The sequence below is a fragment of the Silurus meridionalis genome, chromosome 17 (assembly GCF_014805685.1).
Source record: "Silurus meridionalis isolate SWU-2019-XX chromosome 17, ASM1480568v1, whole genome shotgun sequence".
Classification (NCBI taxonomy): domain Eukaryota; kingdom Metazoa; phylum Chordata; class Actinopteri; order Siluriformes; family Siluridae; genus Silurus; species Silurus meridionalis.
The window spans coordinates 20,346,610-20,353,278 of record NC_060900.1 but is presented as its reverse complement, the minus strand read 5'-3'; positions in this window follow the sequence as shown (position 1 = coordinate 20,353,278).

The following is a 6,669-nucleotide window of genomic DNA, read 5'->3' as shown; positions in this document are numbered from 1 at the left end:
ATCAGTAGATTTTTTTAAATTTGGATCCAGATTGTATTATATCTGTACTATTCACCTCTTTAGCTTTATAAAGAGATATGTATCTGGCCCCATTCTCCCTTTCTCCATTAGGTCATGCCAAAGCTATATCATGGCATTACTACTAGCCAGAGACTGCCAGATATGGACTGAGGGTATAATGAGTAGCTCTGTTATCTAAGTGGTTAGCAATTACAATACATTTATACATTTATAATCATGAAATAAGTCATGAAATATTTATATGAAAATAGTGTGTTAGTAGTTCACAGAGTTTTGCCGAATGTCTGTAGTTATCTAATACATATAATGGATTATCAGAACAATGGTTCGACATACGGTTTTTGATGTTACGATGTCGATAGCGATACGACAAAATGTAAAAAATATTTAAATTTTGGCACAACAGGCACAGGCATCCTTGTACGATGTACATTGGACACGCAGCTGCAAAGAGCGTATCTTTCCCCTGTGAAATGTCCTACTCTCGCTAGCGCTCGACAGAGTAAAGTTGTATCAGTGTGTATTTCTATCTGTTTTAAACAGCAATTTAAGTGATAAAAGCATGTCTTCCAAATGCCCAAGTATGTCTAGTGCTGGTAGTGAAAAAAAAGAAGAGAAGAGCCATCAGTTTAAAGCAGAAAATGAAAATTATAAATCAGCATGAAGTCGAAAAGGTTGTCATAGTCATAGTACCATCTTCAATTTACAATATTGTAATGTAGTCGTCGTAGCATATTTTCATCGTAAGTGGGGGACTTAACACCATTTGTATATATTGTAGTGAAATTATCAAAAATTATCAAAATTAAATATTAAAATTCCATAAACCAAATCACATTAAAGTATTTTTGAACCTAAATTGACAATTAATGAATGTAGATTCCCCTGGCATACAACAGTCCATGCGAAATTAGGATTGAAAGACCTGGAGTTGGCCAACCTCTTTTTGAATAATTTCCTATTGCCATTAATAATGAGTGTTTGAATATAGACAGATCCACAATAAATTACATTAAGGACTTAAGTTTTAACAGATCTATCTTATTCAAATTATTTTATGCATTTTCATGTGATCCAACAAAAATAATTTGCTTAGTAATAATATAATTTGTGGCTCAGTGTACCCTGAAGTTTTATTCTGGTGCATCAACAGTAACTGTACTTAATTTTGTTAATTTTATAAATTAATATACATTTATAAGTAAATAGTATAATAATATATTATGTAATATACATTACATTTATATTTTATTAATGACCGATAGATGGTGCTAGAGAGTGGGAAGGACGTGACACACACTTCCAGAACAATGTAACGGTGGGGTCGGCAATACCGTGTGTGACCTCTAGGGTATATAGATTACACAGTCACACAGATTTTGTCTTGAAAATGGACAAAATTACAGAGAGAAACCTTCAGAGAAAATTTCAGAGAAAACCTCACTGGGCGTGTCTAGACACTGTTTGGGAGTTACTTGTATGGCTTTGCCAGTGGGGACCTCAATTTAGGTGCATTCAGGTCGAAGTCCCCACCGGGATAGGAAAACAAGAACACGCACACACACACACACACACACACACACACACACACACACACACACACACACACACACATATACACACACACACACACACACACACACACACACACACACACAGAAATTTTGCATGATATAATTAAGGCTGTAATGGAATACACTTATAAATGTAATTCAGTGTAACTTAGGGCCAGTACTTCTGAATGTAAAATTATTTACTATGTAATTATTATCAGTGTTGGGCAACGTTAGTTTAAAAAGTAATGCATTAAACTATTGAGTTACTCCCCAAAAAAATAACTAATTACGTTACTTAGTTACTTTTTATGGAAAGTAACGCGTTATATTACTTTTGCCTTACTTTTGCGTTACTTGTATCTCTTTCACGGCTTACAGGTGTAACAGGTGTAATATAGATAATTGCCATTAAGAAATAAGTTATATTAGGGCAAAAGACATGTGTGGGCCGCACACCGGTGATGTGGAGGGAGAACATAACTTTCGCTGTCATCTCATAAAACTTTGTGCAATTCCGTAAATATGACCTCGTCCTCGTCTACATCATTCTCTGCTTCATCATCAGCTTGAAACATTCTGAACGCTTTTACAAAGTTCGCGCTATTATCAGTGACCGTGGCAGTTTATCTTCCCACAAAGAGCAACCGAGCTGTGAATTTGCTCTCTATCTCCGCTGCGATGGCATCGTACATGTGTCTCCCACGGAAAACTTTTATTCTGAGCAGTCCATAGATCTGCAGTGGTGGAAGGTCGGCAAAAGTTTTCTATATTTCTGTCTCCATTTCCATATATGCAACATTGCATAATGTTGCATATATTAAATCAACATTATACACACACACACACACACACACACACACACACACACACACACACACACCTGTAGTGCTGTGCTTTGCATGCAGATGTTTTTTTTAATTTGAAGTGGTATTTTTTGCAGTTGACAAGAGCTTTTCACCAACACATAATCTACACTTAACCATTATTCCTTTCTTCTTTTCCTCCACTATTTCATAATAATAAGAATACTTCCATCACAGTAATGTAATTCTCTGGTTTGCCATCTCCGCTTCTGACCAGCTTCTGTTCCCGTGGCTCGCACGTATGAGTGCGCGATTCTACGTGACTACGTTCATTTTAATTCAGTATTTATTTTTTTATGCTAAATAATTTAACTGAAAAGTAACTCGCAATACTTTTTTTAAAAAGTAACTCAGATATTAATGTGTAAATTTATAAAGTAACGCGCTACTTTACTCGTTACTCCAGAAAAGTAATATTATTACGTAACGCACGTTACTTGTAACGCGTTACCCCCAACACTGATTATTAAACACTTTATACACATTTTTTTTTTAATGGGATTTACAAATAAAAATGAATAGTTCTAAATTCATTTCATTATTCTTGGACTAAACTTTACTGTAAATTCTAAGCATTTACATGTTAAACGTATATCTTTTAGTTAACCATAGCTTGTTATCAGTTATCAGAAATGAAATGCATTGCACTAGAAAACTCCTGTGTGTTTTGAAGCCAGAATTGGGTCTGGTGCTTCAGTCAGAGGTGATTTCACTCCACAGTTTTGTAAGCATAAAATTAACAAGCACCTTATAAGTATGTTCTCAGCTCTGTTAGACGTATTAAACAAACAGCAGTATTAAATACAAACTACTGTGATTTGGTAATGGATTTTCCTTCTGGTACCACTGATAACCACAAAGTGTCCTGCCACTGTCAGAAAAACTGTAAGAGTATAATAGCTACACGATCATGTTATATACGAGGTTATATATGACGCATCGTTAACCATAGGTTTCATCCTGGAGTTTTAGATGAAACGTATTTATTCCACATTAGAATTTCTGTTAGAAATCTACACTTCTAAGGATACACATGCCTAAATATTTCTGCTTCATCCTTCATATTTTGTTTTTATTTTCTATAAAACACATAGATGAGTGTGGTGCAGCCATGATGTAATATACAGTATAAAGGCCATGAGTTAAGCCTATTAGGTTCAATAACTTGAGAGCCATGTTTTTGGCCAATAACAAGTTTGCCATATTCATCATGCAGTTCACAAAATTTATTGGCACAAAAATTGGTACCTTGTTATTTAAAACAAAAATGATTCATTATTTTTGGCCTCAATAACTAACTAACATATTAGTTCATGGGCTTTCCTCATTAAATAAGTCAGCCAGCTCAAAGTCTTTGTAATTGACTTCTCTACAAGGATACATATACAATTTAATATTTAATATAAAATCTTACAAACAAGAGTAAAATAACAGTTTAATAAACAGAACATTATATATCGAGTTACCTACATTTTGGACATGGTATGGACAAACTGTTTTTATTGCCCTGCTTGTGGAAATAGATCCAGAAGGAGTAACACTCATTTTACAGCTGGCTATCTAGAACACACTGATTTGTAAATTCCTGCTAAAAGGTGATTCCTGTGAAATTGTCCCTTTTTCTTTTTAATCCTATTTCTAATAAGCTTTCATACTTCAAGTCAGATGTTAGATATTTGAAAAATAACCCTACTGTACTTTTCAAACTGGGCAGTCAAATTGAAAATGGTGAACATAGACAAGCTGAGAGATTCAAACAGTAAAATGTCTCAGTGCAGTTACATGGAACACCACTCGTTCAATCAAATTATGGGATCAGAACCAATATTTGTAATTGGTTATTTATGAGCATTTAGATAAAAGATGACATTAGCTAACATTCTGTCTGGCCATGATGGCAGAAAAGTAGTATCGAAACGGAAATCCTGTAGTATTGATAATCATCACAAAGATACTCTCTTTGTGTAATTTGCAATTATTATGCATAGATTACTGAGTTAAAGGTTTGACCTACAAACATTCATTGTGTCACACATGAGCTCAAACTAATGAGCTTCCTGATTGCAGGATGTAATTACATGACTCCTTAACACACAGAGCATTTTTGTATGGCTTATTTTCCAAAATATAAGAGTCAGAAGAACATTGAGAAGAAGAAGAAGAAGAAGAAGAAGAAGAAGAAGAAGAAAAACAAGAGCAAGAGATTTTTTTTCTCACCCATTCATTTATCAGAAATGAAGCCCTGCGGATTAGTTCCTGAGAGATCTTGTAAAATAAAATGAAATTCGAATCTCGCTTTTGATTATTTTGCATTAATTAATTAACATTTCTCAATGACTATATTTCTCATTAATTCAAAGAGGAAGAAAAAACTAACCGAATCAAGGCACAGTGACCTCAATGCTTTTATTCCAATGATAGAACATTAATATCATATAAGCAAAGCAAAGTGGAGTGTCTGAAAAGACTGCAACTGATGCTTAGGAAGACTCTAAAGCTTTGTTAGAAGTGGAACACACGAAAGGACACCCAGTGTAAACCAAGCTGTCTAGAGCAGACCAAAGAGATCGAATTAGTCTTCATTTTAGGCTAAAGGTTGCATAAGCATAATGGAGGATGCGAGGGCATGGATACAACTATGTCAAAGCAAAACCATTAAGATCTATTCAGCCTCTAGTCGCTCTCTCTGCCGTTCCCCGTAAAAAAAAGATATGATGGCTAATGCCAGCACCGTAGAGGCTGTTTTGTGTTCTAAGAAAGCTCTTTCTGTGATCTCTAATGTAGAACAGATGAAAAAAATTGAAGCTTTATCATCACCTTGTTATAATAGCTGCTTTTTTATGTTCTTGATGGATAGCAAAAAATATGCAGAAAATTATTTTATATATTCAAGATAATGAAGTTAAATAGAGCCTGCAGCAATCCATTCATTCAAAAGAATCGTCCTACTATTTAACCTACTTTTACAACTACCACTAAGTTATCATCCTCGAATAAAAGATTTATAGTTTCAAAGTACAGCAGCAATAACAACTACTGTATACACTGATTAATGTGAAATTACACCTGAGAGATATATATCTTGCTTTGTTTGCTTGGAACAAACACAAGCTATTAGCTGTCAGTCAAAACCCCCAGTCCCAGATGACTAAATATTCATTCATTAATTCATCTGCAGTAACCATCTCCTGATTATAGTGGTGAAATCAGGATTTTAATGTATTTAGGACATGGCAGAAGAGACTGTTATGTTGCCAACAACAAAAGCTTGCACTGCAAAGCAGGAGATAACGTCAATTGCAATGAGCATTTGGATGTATATGTCCACTATGTAGCAACACTATTCAGACCTTAAATAAATTCTAAAGATGCTGGAAAACACTTTTTGAGAGGAGAATTTGATCATCATCAGGGGCACTTATTATCATGTAGGGTATGTAGGGACTGTTTCCATGGTAAATCTTAATCATACACCACTTCGTAACTATTACATATTATAATTCAACACTTTCATTTTATTAAGTAGATTTTCCCTTTATTTCTTTATTCGTATCTGCAAATTTACACTCACCAGTCACTTTTCCACAATCATACGACATTTACCAACAGGGGAGGATTAAGGCTATCACATACTTCTTCTGATTCACTACTTATTATTCTGCATCACAGGCTGGCATAACACCCTTGGATGAAAAGTTATCCATCTTCTTCTTTATATATGAGCACAGACACCCATGATTGGCTAGTGTCACAATGATTGACAGGAACGAATGCATGACATCCCTCTCACCCAGAAAACACGGCCCATGTTGCTCAATTGGCTCCCAGACACAGATCTGTTTTCCTGACATCAGTGTTTATCAAAGACGTTTCTGCCATTGCAATTAATTTCTTGTTTAATTTCCACGGCTACACATATGCTAAGATTTAGTTTGTTACATCTATTATTGCTTACATCATTTCAAGATTATAGATACAGATGAGACTGATTTATTTGTGGCCTGATAGTTTGTGTGTGTGATGCTGATATTAATATATTACCACCACCAAGCTGCCACTGCTGGGTCATTGAGCAAGGCCCTTAAGCCTCAATTGCTCAGCTGCCTAAATGAGATGAGCATTTGCAAAATGATATAAATGTAAATGTAAGTGTAAATGTATCAAATAAAGTAACACTGTTGGGATTTTTAAACATCTCTGAAGGATTCTGGACAGACTACGAAATAAAA